General features: G+C 52.9%; 2 long non-coding RNA genes across 2 annotated transcripts; both read left to right on the top strand.

Moving 5' to 3' along the window:
• Nucleotides 1–1,134: 1,134 nt before the first annotated feature.
• Nucleotides 1,135–3,762, top strand: LOC139045792 (uncharacterized). The gene is made up of 3 exons (XR_011504891.1): nucleotides 1,135–1,231; nucleotides 1,323–1,436; nucleotides 2,954–3,762. It is a non-coding gene; the product is annotated as an uncharacterized lncRNA (long non-coding RNA).
• A 132-nt stretch (nucleotides 3,763–3,894) lies between these two features.
• LOC139045737 (uncharacterized) lies at nucleotides 3,895–17,030 on the top strand. The gene is made up of 3 exons (XR_011504798.1): nucleotides 3,895–7,753; nucleotides 7,904–12,809; nucleotides 12,900–17,030. It is a non-coding gene; the product is annotated as an uncharacterized lncRNA (long non-coding RNA).
• The last annotated feature ends 542 nt before the right edge of the window (nucleotides 17,031–17,572 follow it).

The following is a 17,572-nucleotide window of genomic DNA, read 5'->3' on the forward strand; positions in this document are numbered from 1 at the left end:
GCGGCCTTCAGGGAGGGGACCTTGCCGCTGCACTCTGAGTAGGCCCAAGGAAGGTGGACTGTGTGACGTGATGTGGGAAGTGAGGGGTGAGGGGTGTGGGGCCCTGAGGATCCAGCCGCCTGTGGACATCTCCTTGGAAGGGAAGCCAAGTTTGGAGAAGGGCCCATGTTTCTGTGGTGGAGGGAGGTTATTCACTGTGGTTTTCGTCCATTCGATGACTCAGGGTGGGTGGTGGCTCTTCAGCTGTGGGGTCTTGCTCCGATGGCATTCTGGACACACTGGCAGCATCATTGAAGGGACTGTAGTGCCAACCACTCTGCAGGGTAGCTGAGGGGATGGTAGACCGGTGACGTGCACTTCATTTATGATGTAGGTCACCCGTTTGACTATCCATCAGCACCCAGTCCATCTGTGGGATGGCATCTTGGTGCACATGGCAACTCTGGAGAAGATGCAGGAGGATTTGGGGCCAGTGTGAATCCGCAGTGTTTCAGGAGGGGTCACCCTTTTGGGGGCTCCCCTTCCCACCTTTTAAAAGTAAATACAAGCAATCATCAGTGAATAATCTCTATGTCAAATCCTGCCCAGGGGGACTATTAGCCTGATCACAGAAAATGTCAAGGAAGAGGGCCTGGTATCAGGACCCTTGCCAGGGGCAGGCCCACCCCATAGCGTGTGTGGAATGCAGGGTGTTGCCTGGTTCAGGGGTCCAGTCTGTTTTCGGGGGGGCTTGGGATGTGTGTGCAGTAGTGCCAATGTTGGGAGCGTCTGTGGTTGTGATGTCAACTGTGTTCTGTGGTCCCTGAAGCCTGTCTGAGGAGCTTGCCACGTATATGATGAGTGTCACATGGCCCATCTCTTTCCAGTGGTAAATACCACCCTGGAGGATGTCCTGGATGGGAGGCCAGATTCGGGCAGGGCCGTCGGTGTCTGCACCACTACTGGTGAGTGAATGGATGAGGCCGGAGGAGCTGGCAGTGTGGCTCTCATGCCCCTTGTGGGCCATGACCGCTTAGAGGCCAGCCTCTCCCTGGATGGGTTTCAGGTCCACCATCATCACTTGGGGGAAGAGGCTTTGTTGCCATCACTCATTCTGTGTCTGTTTTCCCCCTTTGGCTGACTTGTGAGGATCCAGAGATGGGTTGTTTTTCAGCGTCACATCCTACCTAAGACGCATTCTGGATGTGACAGCAGCTTCAGAGAAGGGACGTTGGCGTCGTCATCAGTGAAGGTGCGGGTGTGAATGTTTCGCTGGAGACCACACGTTCTGTTTGGCCTGCGTCTCCTGGTCCTCTCATGCTAGGTATCCTGCCCTTACCTAGGACCACTTCTGGAGAGAGGCCTGCTCAGGGGTGAAGATGGGCCGCCCCGTCCCTCAGCGTCGTCCTTGGCTGGCTGGCCCACTGTTCTCGCAGCAATGGCAGGGCCACAAGACAGTAAGTGAAAACCCCTCGGCTCTGAAGGCCTGAGACCGGGAACTGGCACATTTCTGCCCGTATCTCAGGGCCAAAGCAAGTCGCATGGCCAGCCCCTAAGACAAAGGGTGGGAGGTAACACTTCCCCCGTGAGCATGAGGGGTTATGGTGGGCAGTGGGTGAAGGGGGGTCATGGAGCCAGCAGGTCAGGCGTCCACATGGGCCACTGAGAACCGGGTTTCATTCATTATTCAGCCATAACTCAGGAACTCCCCATTTCCTGTCCGCCGTGCGGACGCTTCCTCGAGCTAAGGCTAGCCAGCAGTGGTGACACTGTCAAGGCCCCGGGTCATTCCATTGCATCTGAGGCCGTGCTGTCCATGAGCCACTTTCTGTGTTGTTGACGAAGGTTAAACATCCCTTCTGGGGCCCATTTCGTGGAGGCGTGTTGCCCAGCCCTCCCACGGGACCCGTTTGTTCTCAGGACGTCTGCCGAAGTGACGCGCAGGGCGGAGAAGCAGCCGTGCTCGCCGGGTCTGACATGCGGTACTTAAGGAGAAGTTGCCCGTGTTTTTTTCGCTTTATTTGTGACGAAACATTCGCGGTGCACTTCTTTTTCAGTATCTACTTCTGCCTCGAGGACGTCCTGGTTCGGGTGCCGACTTCAGGGAAGGCACGAGGGCTCGTGGTGGCCTTCCGTTAAGATTTTCGCAATCCTGTCTTCTCCCTTCCTCAGGTCCCCTTGACTTCTCTCATGAAAGTTCCCCTCTTCCTACCGTGTGGCTTGAGTTGTATTGAAACCTCCCCTCTCTCTCACACACACAGACACCCCCCCGACCCAGCCCAGGGTTAAGTGAGTTGTTTCATCCCTCCCCCTTTGCTGCTGTGATTGGTTCAAAGATGGGCCCCTAACTCCACTGAGCCCATGACATGCAAGTAGCTGTTTGCTTGAGGCTTCTGGGAGATGAACTGTTTCTCCCTCTCCTGTGAGAGCTGCCAGGGTAAGCTCTCTATGTCCCCTTCAGCCATGTGGCATGATAACATCAACCTTGAAGCTCCCACCACCATTTAAAGACCCAGAGAAAAGTGCCTGGGACTGGCCGTGGGGGAGCTGTGCAGACCTAAAGAGAGAAGCCTGTACCATAAAGGGCATACTGGGGAGTCAGAGAGGAAGCAGGACCTGGGTGACATTGTTTGAGCCCCTGGATCAAACCCTGCCTGAAGCTTGCACTGCATCTGCACTTCTTAGTTGCGTTAAGCGTGTTAGTTATATAAAGCCTGTAAATCCCTTTATCGTTTAAGCCAGTTTGAGTTGGGTTTTATCGTACTTGGGATATAAACAGATGCTACCACACCACTGTAGTGAATGGAAAACCTGCGTTTTTCTTCAGTGATGGTTCACTTAGTATCCTGTCTAAGATGAGTTCTTGGTGAAAAGTGATTTTTTCTTGTGGACTTCCTGTGTTTGTACTTCAAAAGTGTTGTCCTGCTGGTTTATGAATGACAAATAATACATGATTCACGTGTTTTGTGTCCAGGCAAGGGCCATTGGCATGGGCCCCTCTCCAGGAGACCTGAAAGGTGGATGGTGGACTCCTGAGCATCTCCCTTGACCCGTTCGGCCTCAGCGTCCCTCTCTCCCTGGGAGGAGTTTCCGGAAGTGGTGCTGACTTTGAGGAAGGCATCTGCTTGTCCCTGCTCTTAGGCTCTCTGTGACGGGTTTGCTGTATTTGTCACAAGTCATGCTGAAGTGCCGGCGCTTAGAACCAAACCACATCTCGAAGGAACCAGGAGTGTCCTTAAGGCGGGGAGAACTGGCCTCAGAACCGTGCAAAGCACACGGATCCACTGAGAGCTGATGCTGCGCTGGGGGCTGGTCTGAACTGACTCTGCATCCTCAGTCCCCATCTCTCGAGATGCCTTACAGGAGCCGCTGACTCTCAGAGAAGATTTTATTTGAGAGCCCAGGACCATCCTGTTTTCTCTGAAATGGTGCTCTCTGTGAACATTTGTGGCATTGACAGTGAACATTCTGGAACCTGTGTGCCCTGAGTTGCATTCTGCCCGTGAAGACTTCCTGGGGTTCTGCAGCAGCAGCCGGCCGTCTGGGGCGGGTTTGCTTTGTCTGTGATGGCGCCACCACTCCCCACGCCCAGCGTCAGCCTCGCCCGCGGGGGCCTCCCAGCCGGGCCACACTGCGGGTGGGGAGCGGCCGTGTGCCTCCCGCAGGGGGAGCAGAGGCCCTGTCGCTTTCAACACACGTTTCGTGGACGGTGTTTGCCCCGCCGCGCCACCACGCCCTGGCCCCCAGCGTCCCGTCACACCCAGGTGGCCCGCAGGAGGCGAGCGAATGCAGACGCGTGCCCGCCGCCGCTAGTCTCTGGTCCCTGAAAAGAAGTTGCCCATGTTATTTTCGCTTGATATGTGACGAAACAAACATGGTGCACTTCTTTTTCGGTATCAAATCTCATCCTGAAGAGATCCCTGGCCCCACTGGAACTTTGGGGAAGGGCCTTGGTGTCCTTACGCTCATGGTATGTACGTGGGGGATTTGCCCCCTTCGACTGTGTGTTGGTGGGTCTGGGGGTGCTCAGTGGCTGGCCATGCTCTGTCCAACCACAGGCAGCATCCACCTCTAAGAACGGGCACAGCTGGCGAGGCCTCGGTCACGTGCCAGCTCCCCACCGCAAGGGAGGCCCGGGAAGCACGTTTCTGGGTTCTGTCCCAACATTTGAGAGGAGTTCAGATGCGAGCAGCCAGAGAACCATACAACTAAACGGCAGCCATAACAGCAAACAAGTAGCCAATGTCGGTCATCCGCCAGAGCTCTCCAGAGATGGCGCGGGGGGTTGCCAGTGCGTGTATTTTAAAGGTGCCCTGTCACCCAGGAGGACTGTCATCCACACGTCCATAGTAGACCTGATTGGGGCCACCAACTGCAGTGGAAGGCAGCGGTCCCCGTGGTCGTGGGGGACGGGTTTTCCCAGAGCGCTCATTCCGCTGGGACTGACCCCTTCCAGCCCGCCTCTTTCCAGGTTCTGCCTCAGAAGGATGAAGGATGTGCTTCTCGACGCCGTCAACAGAGAGGGGCCACTGGTGTCAGCTGCAAATGAGGACCAGCGAATGGGCGTGCCTGCAGAATGTGTGCTCATGAAAGACGCTGCCGTCCCGGTCCCTTAGCCTCCGCCTTCAGTCCATCCTCAGGCCACCTCCCTAGAGGAGGGGCCGTGCGGCTCTGTGGATGGTTCTCATCGGAGGAGAGGTGAATGCGCTTGATTTAAGACGAATCGTTCTTGGTCAACCCCTTTCAGTATCAGATCCAACCTGGAGAAAAGGCTGTTTGAGCCGAGATTCTTGGTGGCGTCTGCAGCTCCCTGGGGTAAGTGGCAGGCTGTGGTCCAGAGAGTGTGTAAGCGGCAGTCCTGGTCATCTGGCCCACTAACCCTCAGCGTCTGTCTTCCCTAGGAGGAGTTCCTGGAGCTCGGCCAGCCGGGCTTACTCTCGGTGCTCCGTTTTGGAACTCAAAAAGAGGTTATCTGTGTTTCTTCGCTTTATTTATGATGAAAAATACAGGCGCACTTCTATTTGAGATCAAATTCCGTCACAGCAGTCCAGCACCGACTTCTGGGACGAGATGCTGGTGGCAGCCCCACTTGTGGCTCTCGGGCCATGCTGGCCTCCGCACATGCCTGTGTAATGGTTGGCTCTCCTGCTCCACCCATCCCCCGGGGCCTGTCCTCCCCTCAGAGATCTTCCTGGAGGCAGAAACACCTTTGGAGAAGCAGCAGCTGTCTTCAGGTCAGGCTCATCTGCGGTCTGTCAGCAAAGGTCGTCCAAGAGGGGCAGACACAGCTAACCTGGTCTACTTGTTCGAGTACCGCCCTTCTAGATGAGGGGTGCCGACCTCGGGGAAGGCACAGCTGTGGGAGCACCTCCCCAGGGTTTCTGAACTGCAGGTGGAGGGCATCCTGTGTCTGTCACATGCCTCCAGGCCCATGGACCTTCAGAATCTCTTCAGCCCAGAGGGCCTCCTGGAGGAGTTCCGGTTCTGCATTCCCTGTGGAAGGTGAAGAACATTTGTCCCATGATGCCTTTGTTTTATGCCCGAGGAACATGAAAGGTACAGTTCTCTTTGCGAATGGAGCCTCCTTCCCCATCTCGGAGGGCTTCCGACTCCTGCCGCTCATGTCAGGGAGGGCACTGCTAGCTGCACTGCCCCAGGTACGTCCAAGGAAGGCCCCGAGGGAGCATTCCGTCTCTGATGGCGTCCGTTCTCCTTGCCTCAACTCCCACCCTCCGTTTCCTTTGCAGGAGGATGCGCTGGCAGCCGGCGGAGAAACAGGGTCACAGAAGCTGGTCTGAGATGTTCGAAAGGAGGTTGTCCGTGATGTATTTGCTTTGTTTGTGGCAGATATTGCACGGTTGATCTCTTTTCATCATCAAATGCCTTCTCGAAGGACTTGCTGTGCGCGGTGTTGGGTTCGGGAGTCGGTGTGAGTGTTGGCCCCTCTGAGGGTGTGGGAGCAGATGGTCGACCAGATGGCAAGTGTTTTTCTTTCTTTATTTTCCATTTTGAGGACCGAGAATTTATTGAATGAATCACCATATAATCCTGTTTCCTAAGGTAAATCTATAAAGGTGAAAAATTAGGTTCTACAACACCCATTTTCTCTTTAAAAAATTGACAAAGAAATGTGAACAAAAACGTGTGCAACACAGTTTTCAGATTTTTAGAAGAATCTCAAAATATATGCTGTCTGGTCCCTTGGTTTCTAAAACTTACTTCTAAAAGAATGGATAAGGCACAGACATATGCTGAAAAAAATTGAAATAACAAATATGAGATAATAATGGGAATTTTTATGAATATGTCACAGGTGTCCCCATGTTTTAGTATGTGACTTATTTTAATAACTTTTTTTTTCCTGCTTTTTTCTCCCCAAATCCCCCCAGTACATAGTTGTATATTTTTTAGTTGTGGGTCCTTCTAGTTGTGGCATGTGGGATGCCGCCTCAACGTGGCCTGATGAGCGGTGCCATGTCCGCGCCGAGGATCTGAACCCTGGGCCGCCGAAGCAGAGCTTGCGAATTTAACCACTCGGCCACGGGGCTAGCCCAATAACTTTTTTTTTAAAAAAAGACAAAATATCAATTTGCTTGGGAAAGTTAACATTTCCAGATGTCTAACAGGAAGAGAGGCTATGAGGTCTTTATGCAGTCTTCAAATGCCCCCACGATTGTCGGGAGCACCCCAGCTGCCCAGGGCAGTCTCTGACGTCTCTTTCTGGAGGCCGTACCTCAACTGTTAACATGTACCTTTTTCTTAAACTTGGAGGGGGCTCCTCAAGATTTGTGGGCAAGTGGCTTATACAAGACGTGCTCTCAGGGAAGGCCATTCCAGGAGGCAATGCGGGCAGCAAGAGAGGAAAGGGGATGAAGCCACACGGTGAGCAGACACTTGCCAGCTCCCTGCCCTCGGCCCCCAGCCGGCGTCTTAGCCTTGGCAGGACGCTCAGGGAAGGATGCTGACTTCTTGGAAGAGACAACAGGTGGGTTGACACGGCTCTCCCAGGAGACCTGAGCAGGATTCCTTCGCTGGTCACAACGTCTATCCCAGATCTTGCCTGGCTGCCTGCATTTCAAGTAAAAAAAAAATAACCCGACCAGGCGTGATTCCTCGAGACCACGCCCTTGTGCGTTGCCGTGCTTGCAAAACCCACTCCGGGTACAAGAAGGAGGTTGCCCACAGAGGATGTTGGCTTTACTTGTGACTTAGACCATCGGACCCCCTAACCGGCCGTGTCTCATTTCTTCTTGACAGAGCTTCACGGAGGGAACGCCAGCCTGGGGGCGTGGCCCTGCTCCCGCCAGGATGTGGAGAACGCTTGGCCATGTGGGTTTGCTTTATTTGTGACAAATTGTGCTTGGGGCTTTGGAGAGCGTCAGGATTGCTTCCTCAGCAGCTGCGAGTGCAGAGGAGGGACTCTGGCCCTTTGTAGGTGATGGATGTTACCTGTGCACATACCCTCCATCTCCACTTGTCCTGCGGAGAAATGCCTGACTCCACCCTTGTGACAGGCAGTGGCTTTCAAATAGAAAACTTTTTTGAACCAATTCCGACTTTAGAAAAGCAGTGTTGGTGTTGGTGCTCCTTTGTGGAATAGGAACGTATGCTTGGTTTAGAAGGAATGCCACGTGGCCCATTTGTCTTCAGTGTTGAATCTGTGTTTAGGAGGACTTCCTGGAGGTGACGGCAACCTTGCACAGTGGGACTGAGTCTGGGATGATTTTTTGCTGTTGGAGGCATGCTTTACCAAGGAGTCACAGCACCTATTTCAGTAAGTCTCTGCATCTGATCCACCTGAAAAATGAGTTTTCTGGAAGCTGTGCAGTTTTAGGGGGTGAAGGGTGGTGGCTGGTAATCAGCCACTCTGCTGTATTTGAAGAGATATTGTTTATAATCTTTATCTCTAATATACCCCTACCAGCCTATTGCATCGACTCATCGAATCCTGCCTATTGGGATCTTCTGGACACAGGTCTCACTTTCCGGAAGGTTCTTTGATGTCCTCCTCCTTCTAAGGTATGTGAAAGGATGCTTGACTATGCAGCACACACTGTTCTGACCTTTGTTGTTGGGTGCCTTAGAAGGCTTCCTGGAGTTGATGCTGACTTTAGGAACTCTGTAGGGTTTTCTCTTTCTGTCTGTGATGTTTTTGGAACTTGAGGATGGTCATCCCTACTGTGCTTGCTTTATTTAGGGTGAATTTTTGAACTACGTCCACTTTTTCAGAATCAAACCCTGCTTTGAACCTCCTCCTGGCCATGAAATTCCCACTGGGGAAGAGACCTCAGGGTCGCCCACAGCTGGGTGAGTGGCCCAAGGCAGGGCAGACCCAAGTTGTGTGCCTTTAGTCAGGTCCGTCATCCAGACGTGACGAGGCCGGGTCTGACGTCACAGTGCCTTCATGGAACTTAGAAAGTGCCTGACCGCCCCACGTTGCTTTTATTCTTGATGAATTGTGTTCAGGTCTGTGCTTTCCAGGGATGTTCAGTTTTTGGTATTCAAAAGGTGGATGTTCCTGCTATGTTTATGGTATTTATGGTTAATCATAGAGGAAAATCCACATTTTCAGTATCTAAAGTTGCTTTTAAAACATTTCTAAACAAAAGTCCCCCTCAGGAAAGTGGGGGGAAAGTCACCGGCCCCCCAGGGGCAGTGAATGAATGGAAGGCGACTCCCAAGCCTGTGTCCTCACTGGTAATGGGACAGGTGCCCTCCTCGGAGCTCACCATCACTGCTGCCACCCCCGGGGGCCCTGCCCCACGGGCCTGTCCTGCATGACCTTTATTTTTGATGGATTGTGCTTGGTTCATGCTTTCCAGGACTAAACCCTTCTTTGGTATTTAAAAGGTGGATATTCCTTCTATGTTTATGTTGTTTATGGTTAAACATAGAGGAAATTCCACGTTTTCAGTATCAAATGCTGCTTGGAGTCATTCCCGGACTGAAAGCACCGTCAGGGAAGCCGGAGGGCCAAGCCCCTCCAGGGTAAGTGGAAAGATGGCGGGCCGGCTCACGAGCCACAGCCGAGCCACGTATCTGTGGACCACCCGCCCGGCTCCAGGAGACGCTCTCGCCGAGCCGCCAGCTCGGGAAAGCAGCTGGGTGTCTTGTCACCGTTTCTCCATGGCAGCTCAACCGTCTTTTCTGTGTGATGTTCTCTCATTTTTGATGGATTAGTGCCTAAGTTCATGCTTTCCGGGATTAATCTTCTTTGGTATTTAAAAGGTAGATTTTCCTTCTATGATTACGTGTTGGATGGTTAATCATAGAGGAAAATCCACATTTTCAGTATCAAATACTGCTTTGGGAATATTTTCGGGACTGGAACCGTGGTGAGGGGAGCGAGGTAGGGCCGGGCCCCGCCAGGATAAGGGAGAAGATGCTGGAGGGCGGGACTCATGCTGCTTTTGAGCCGTGTGCCTGCCGACCATCACCTTTCGAAGCCCCCTCTCTCTGGGGAGCCAGTGGGGCACGGAGGCCGTGGTTTGTCGTCACCGCTCCGCCGTGGGACTGAACACAGCTTGCGTGGCTGTGTCGCTTCCGTCTTTGATGAACCACGCACAGATTTGTCCTTTCCAGAACTCAGTCCTTCTTTGGTATTTAAAAGGTGGATATTCCTTCTATGTTTACGTGATTCATAGATAATCATAGAGGAAAATCCATGTTTTCAGTATCAAATGCTGCTTTGGAGATATTTCTGGAAGAGACTGCAGGGCTGGCCCGCTCCCGGCCCCCTCGGCCTGGGCAGGTGAGAAGACATGGAGTACACGTCACGCCTTCATTAAGGACGTGTGCCTGAGGATCCTGCCCGTTTGGGAGCCATTGCTCGCTGAGGAGCCGACTTGGTGAAGATTATACTGTGGGTCTGTCGTCCCAGTTGTCCATGGAAGCTTGTCTGCCCCGTGTGACTTTCGTTTTTGAGGACTCGAGCACAGGTTCGCCTTCTCCTGGACAGAACCCTTCTTTGGTATTTAAAAGGTAGATTCTCCTTCTATGAGTACAATATTTATGATTAATCATAGAGGAAAATCCACGTTTTCAGTATCAAATGCTGCTTGGAAACCTCCGGGGATGTGAAATCACCATCAAAGAAGAGATGGCACCGGCCCCTCCCGGGCCCAGGAATGGACCATGACGGAGCTCTGTGCTTTGTGTGAGAGCTCTCAGCCTGCAGTGTGCTGTTACGAGGCTATGCTCTCAATGTTGTTTCATTGACCTTGAATGAATTTTGTTCTCTGTGTGTTTGCCATGTTTATGATGCGTTTTCCAGAATCCACCTCTTCCGCAGTAACCTCAGGGGGATACCTGAGTAGGCTGTCAATTGGAGGAAGGGGCACTGGTGGGGCTACCCCTCCGGGGGATACGGGAGGAATGGATGCGTGTTCCACCCACAACGTGTACTCCACACACAGCGTGCGTTGCCTGCCCCGCTAACCCTGCATATCCGATCTGTTTATCTTAGGCTCGCTCCTGGAGCTGGTGCCAACTTTGTCAGAATGAGAATGGCTTTCCCGCCACTGATATCGTTTGCTACTTGAAAAGAGATTATCTTTCATGTGTTTCCATTATTTGTAATGAATCTACAAGGGCAGGCTCCCTCCGAGGAGCTAATCCTGCCTGGGAAAGGCTTCTTGGAAACAAGGCTGACTTCGGGGACCCATCAGAGGGCCCGGACTGCTCCAGAGTTTGCAGATGCCTAGTTGATCACAGGATGTGGGCCTCTTTCTTGCTGTTTGTGACCTGATCCGCTCACCCTCCTCATCCCATGCATCCTTCAGAGAACTTTCTGGAAGAGATGAGGACTTTGGAGATGATGCAGTGGTTTTCTTTCTAGAGCTGCTGTCCTGTTTAGAAAGGGGTGCCTTCCTCGGGGGGCCTACTTAATATAATGAGGAAGCATCCATGAGCTGCTACCCTGGCAAGTCTTCCCAGACATGATGGCAAGCTCTGAGACGAGACCTTACGGTCAGTTCATCTCCTAGATGTCTGAAAGGATGGTCAACAGCAAAGTCGGTGTCTAATTTAAATTTGGGTCATTTCAGGGCCTGCCCGGTGGCGCAGCTGTTAAGTTCACACGTTCCGCTTCTCGGCGGCCCGGGGTTCGCCGGTTCGGATCCCGGGTGTGGACATGGCACCACTTGGCAAAAGCCATGCTGTGGCAGGCGTCCCATGTATAAAGTAGAGGAAGATGGGGATGGATGTTAGCTCAGGGCCAGTCTTCCTCAGCAAAAAGAGGAGGATTGGCAGTAGTTAGCTCAGGGCTAATCTGCCTCAAAAAAAAAAAAATTGGGGGTCATTTGGTCTACCCACCCTCCATCCCCAGCCCATCTTTGCACTGACTTCTGAGGCTTAATGTCCACTTAAGGGAAGGGGGTGGATGGTGGGTGTTGGTGCCAGTCCAGAGTAAGGGAACGGGGTGGCCCCAGAGTACCATGTTTTGATGGGACTTGCCACTGGGACCATTAAGCCCCAGTGCCCTCCTTGCCCACAGGCATTCTCTTGGCGTCGCTGCCAATTGTGATGGAAAGACTGCGATGACTGGTATCCTTATCTGTTTGATTAGTGATAGTTGGCCCATGGGATGTCATTTTCCTTTGTGAATCTTGCACTAGACCAGTGCCTTTGAGGAACAACCTGAGTGGCTTTCTGGACATAAGTTCAGGAGAAGGATGCTTGTCTTAGCTCTGCTACACGGTTTGTGAATGGGTGGTCAATCATGGAGGTGCTGGGTTTTCCTTTTTTGCTTTTTGTCTGTAATGGTGCATGCTATTGTGCGTTCCAACCCCCAGCAGCTAATGTGTCCTCAGGTGGACTTCCTGGAGGCAGTGGCCTTGGGCAGAGATGGTGGTTCTCTCCCTGGAGCGGTTTTGCAGGCCTTGAAGGAATGTCAGCCATGTGACATCCGCCTTATGTCAAGTCATCCAAGATTGCCCTGTCTTGGGGAGACAATCCTGTCTCGGAGAGGTGCTAGGAAGTACAGCCCATTTCAGGGCAGTGTTGTCACCGGTCCCTCCCCCTTGGTCTCAGCCCCGCAGCAGGTGAGCCCCCTCTGGGGAGGACACGGTGTGGCCCTCCCCGGACCTGCTCTTTGGTACTTGAAGAGAGGATACCCTTTGTATGTTCACTTCATTAATGACGAATATACAGGGGGAGACTCTTATTTGCGTATCAAACTCTGACCAGGAAGGCTCGCACCCAGCTCCAGCTTCAGGACAGAGGTGCTGTTGTCAACCCCTCTCAGGTATGTCCTGGCTTTCCAGGCCCAGATGTGGGCTTCAGCTCTGATGCTGGTCCCCGGGTCCTCCTCGGGAGACTCCTAGAGGCCATGCCGTGCTGGGGGCGGGCCTTGTCCGTGCTCTCTATTGTCTGCCCTGAGTTTAACGGTGATTTGGTTTTTTAAAGATGAATCATGCGTGGACCTGCCCTCGGTCAGCATCAAGTCATACCCAGAAGACTTGCCAGTACAACGTCAGGCTTAGGAGAGCGACGTGTTGTCAGACCCTTTCAAGGGTAACTCATGAGTGACGGTGGAACACAAAGCACCGACTTTGTTTATGATGGTTTCAAGCCTGATCAACCAACGGGGTGAGTCCATCTCAGAGGACTTCCTGGAGGTGGCGTCAGCCTTTGGGAAGAAGCTGAGATGTGCTCGTTAATCCTCCTCTTCAGCGTTCAAGCGGATGTTCTGCTGCTCGTGGTCCCTCAGATGAATCTGTAAGAGCTAGTTCTATTTGTGACTTGTGGTTCAAGGCCCGCCTGGAGACTGTCCTCCACAGGAGCTGCATGGCCCTGGGGAAGAGCTGTGGGAGCCACACCCCACCAGCCAGGTACGTGGGTGTTAGAAGGTCGGGGGAAGTGCTTCTGTCTTGACGTTTGTCCTCTGGTCCTCTGACCTCCTGCATTCTGTTCACGCTTAGGATGACGGCCGGAGGAAGAGGGCTCTGATCTGTTTACGGAGACATTTCTCGGGCCATGTGACTGTCCGCTTTCACCCCCTGGCTGCCATGGGGGGCATCACAGCAGCGCCCCTGGAGGAGAACGAATGCCGTCTGAGACAGGTGAGCCTCTCACTTGGGGATGAGTCAGGTCGCCCACTCACCCGTGGCCTTCTGCTCCTTCCGTGGGGGCCCCTTCAGCAGGGGAGGCCTCCATGGGGAATGGGTCATGGCTCTGCTTTCTCCATTACTCTCTGGTACATGGGGTTTGACTCCTTTTCCATATCAACTTTTTCCTAGTATGGCCTCCTGGGCATGAAGTCAACCTCCAGGAGCGTGGTGGGGAGGAGGCTGGTGCTGGGGAACAACATTGATCTCCCTGCCTCTGTGGGAGGTATGATGGGTTGGTGACCACAGGGCCTTTGCTTTGTCTGCGGTGTAAATTCACCAGGTCCCCTTGCCCTCAGTGCCCAGTGCGTTATCAGGAAAACTTCCTGGAGAAGGTGCCCGTGCTGGTTCTGTCCCAGCATCGTTCTACAGAAAGCAAGGAGCCGAGCTCGTACACTGAAAGGTCATGGGGTTGATCCCCTTTTCAGGAACAAGTCCTGATTTGGAGAGATTCTGGGAAACGATGCCAATTTCAGTGAAGGGGCACTGGGGTCTGCCCCTCCTTGGCCTCTGAGGGATGGAGAGCTGACCAGTGAGCACACACCTGGCAGGCGGTGTGTGTCCCCTGGTCTGCTGATCCTGCCTCTCCATCCTACTCCCCAGGATGAATCCCGGGAGACGAGGCCAGCCCCCTGAGTGATAGCCGTGGACCTGCCCAATGCTCTTGTTTGGTACTTAAAGCGAGGTTGCCCTTTGTATATTCGGTTTATTGACATAGAATATACAAGGGCAAGCTCTCTGTGAGTATCAAACCTTGTCTGGGAGTCTCCTTGGACCCCGTCCACACTCAGCAAGGGATGCGGTATGTGTGTGCATGATGGTGCGTGTCCATTTGGTGTGTGGCAAATCGCTCTGGGTCACCATTTTGCAGAGACGACGTTAGGGCAGGCTGGGGCCTGTTTGGCGTGGGGGGTCAGAAGGCATGCGCTGTGTGTGCTCTGGTCCCGAGCCGGCCGGTCAACATCGGTGTGGGGCGGTTTGATCGTCATGTGGTGTTTTGTACTTGAATGTGCACGTTGATGCCCGGGGCCTGTGACCTGGTCCACTAACCCTCAGCATCTAATTCATCTCCAGGTCTGCGCCTTGAAGACGCACCATGTCCTCCCAAGGCGGTGGCTTTCTTTTCCGTGCTAACCTTTGGTACTTGGAGAGTGGTTATCCCTGTCCTGTTCGTTTTAATTACGTCGAATCGTACAGGGTCATCCACTTTTTCAGTATCAAGAGCGCAGACTGTAGAGCTGGATTTCCTGTGTTTGGATCCCGCCTCTGACGCTTACTAACCGTGCGACCTTGGGCAAGGATTTCGTCGTGCTGTGCCTGCTGTCTCACGGGTCCAGTGGGAGGCGGAGGGCGGCTGGGGGCTGGAAGAGTTAAGACTTGTCCCGGCTTAGACGCGAGCCTGGCGCTCGACACCTCCTCAGCCGTAGCCTTGACGCTTATGTGCTATGAAACTGTTGGTGTTGGTGTTATTATTAAAATCTCTCCTTGAAGTTTTGGAGCAATGTTGAGATGTGGACGTCAAACCCTCCGTCAGGTATGTGACTGGACTATGGAGCCCAGAGTTTACACCATATTTAGGTTGGGGGTGACCGAGGTGTCTGGATGTGGAGCAGCTAAGCCCTTCCATGATGGCATTTGGAAAACGAGGCCAAATGGAGTGGGATCAGCAGGCCCGAGACGGCAGGGCCACCCAGAATGTTTTCTCCATGTAAGAGGGACACTCCTTGGATCCTTGACCTCATCCCGCATCCACCCCTGGAAGGATTCTCGGGCGCGGGCGCCGAGCAGAGTCAGGAGCGGGTTCTGGGGCAGCTCTCCTCCCTAGAGCTTGAAGAGAGGTCATCCTTGGGGCATGCCTCATGCGTGTGTGTGTGTGTGGTGTGTGCACACGTGCGTGTGGGCCTGGGTTTGCTGAGTTTCAGTCATCGTCCAGCCTAGAGCGGAAGACCTGGAGGTGCCAGTGTTCCCGTCCGTGCCGCTGTTTCATACTTGAGGAGAAATTATCCTTGCTGTGTTCGCTTTATTTGTGATGAATCATACAAGGACAATTTCTTTTTGAGTATCAAATCCTGCTTCAGCGGACCTCCTGGACTCCCTGACAAATTCGGGAAAGCGTTGTGTGCGTCAGCCTCTCCCCGGGGCTCCAGCCGGGAAGGGAATGAGAGAGCATGCGTCCAGCTTGTGCTGAGAGCCCTGTGCTCCAAGCCTCAGGACCCTGGAGATGGGGCCTCGCTCGGCAAGGGGCTGGTGGGCTCCTTGGTATTGCCTCTCACCCACATTGGTCATGGGTGTGTTTTACGGGTGACACGGCACTCATGGCTCATCAAGTCCTGCTTCTTGGAGGCGCTTCCTGGACGTGAAGCCAATTTTGGCAACGGGTCGCTGGTGTCAGTGCCCCTCGTCCTGCCTGAGGATGTGACTGACCCCTGAGCATGTGCCTGACTCTCAGTATGTGAAGCTGACCCTCTAACCTGCATTGTCTGGACCACCTGAGAACTTTCTGGAAGGGACGGTGACTTTGGAGAAGACGCTGAGCTCTTCTGGATGGCGCAGGTCTTTGGTGCTTAAAGAATGGCTGTCTGTAGTATGGTCTCCATATTCATGGTGATTAATATCGGACAACCATTGTTTTAGTATCAAATTTGCTTCACACGTTTTCTCCAGCGCCGTGCCGACTTCAGCAAGAGAACACTGGTGCCTCCCCGCCCTGCAGAGCGTGACTTTATTGAAGATCTCTAATAACTAATTCAGTGACCCCAGAATGCAAGCCATTGGGGTGATTTCCTTGAACTAATACCAGCCTTGGGGTGGAGATAGAAATTGGGTGCTCGGGGCCATTTGGAAGATGTTGGTAATTTTCATCTGTCTTTCTCTTCTTGTGATTAACTCTTAGCCTTGAGGAATTCCTTAAAGAGATGCTGATGTCAAGCATCTGTCTAGGCAGCTAGATGGTGGACCGGGGCATCTGGATCCGCGTCCCCTGAGCTTTGGCATGCATTCTGAGCATGGAAGACTTCCTGGAGGATATGCAAACGTTGAGGAAAATAGTACATTTCTTGCCGCTGCTCCTGTTTGGTGCTTCTGAGCGCAGTGCATTGAATATTCAGTTTATTTTTGATGGACATGGCGTGACCACATGCCTTCTCTTGGATCCACATCATTTTAGAGATTCTCCTGGAATACAAACTTTAGGAATCAGACATTGTGGTCAACGGCACCTCTGGGGGTGTGCGTGCGTGCGTGTGTGTGTGTGTGTATGCGTGTGAGTTGTTGCTAGAGCAGTGTTTCTCAAACTTTAAAATGCTTCTAAGATTTTCATCACCTAGGGATCTTGTTAAAAGGCAGATTCTGATTCAGGGACCAAGATTCTGCATTTTTAGCAAGTTCCCAAGTGATGCTAACGCTACTGGTCAGTGGACAACACTCGGAACAGTTCAGGGCTGGAGATTATGTGCTTTATCTGTGATGTGTGTCCCCAGATCCCCACCTTCCATATGCCATCCATCATGAGACCACTTCCCAGAATCAATACACTGCTCTTTGGTTTGTGAACAAGGGTTATCTGTGATGGCTCACTTGATGCATGAATGTCATGAGGTTTCTCTTCCTCAGAATCAAATCATGCTTCAAAGGGCTTCACAGATACAAGACCCGCTTAAGGGAGAGGCCGCGAGTGTCCGCCCAGTGCAAGATACGTGAGGTGCTGGCTCAACAGCATTACTGATGCCTCGGGCCATCTAATTCTGTAATCCTCCATTTCCAGTCGGTCTGAAGGAGGAGTTCCTGGAACCGAGGCTGTCCTGCGGTGGAGACCCTGTCTCGGGGATTCACGACGCTCCGTTTTGTCAGCAGAGGTATTATCCGTGATGGCTTTGCTTCTCTGTGATGCACTTCCATCTGCTGGTTTCTTCTTGTCGTCAAATCCTACCTCTCAGGCATCCTTGGAGGGAGGTCTTTTTTTTAGGGTTGAGCCTGCTTTGGAAGTCTTTCTGAGCCTGGCTCTGAGTGTGGTTCGGGGTTCGGACTTTGGTGTCAGGGCCACGTCTAGTCCCTGGGACCAAGGCCTGGGAATGGATGACTGATGCCGGCACGTGTTCTTTCTTTACAGGATGTGCACACCCGATTCCCTGACCCTTGGGATTCAGCTCATCCTAAGAAGAATCTTCTAGAGGCAAAGCCCACGGTGGGGAAGAGGCCGTGGTTTTCGTTTCAGAACTGTTCAAGGATATTTGAGGAGAGGTTATCCGTGTTATGTTCGCTTCATTCATCATGAATAATACATGGTTAACCTCTTTTTGAATATCAGACTCTGCCTCGGAGGGCCGCCCGCACAAGAGACGTGAGAGCGTGTGCCTTGTGTGGGATGTGAGCCCGGGGCGTCCTGAGCTCCGTGAGGCATGCTTCCTGGAAGGGCGGCGCCGCTGGGGAGAGCCCGGGTCGCTTTGCAGTGTTTTTGCAGTGAACTTTTGCGGTGTTTTTGTGGTTTG

This window comes from Equus asinus, chromosome 7, assembly GCF_041296235.1.
Source record: "Equus asinus isolate D_3611 breed Donkey chromosome 7, EquAss-T2T_v2, whole genome shotgun sequence".
Classification (NCBI taxonomy): Eukaryota; Metazoa; Chordata; class Mammalia; order Perissodactyla; family Equidae; genus Equus; species Equus asinus.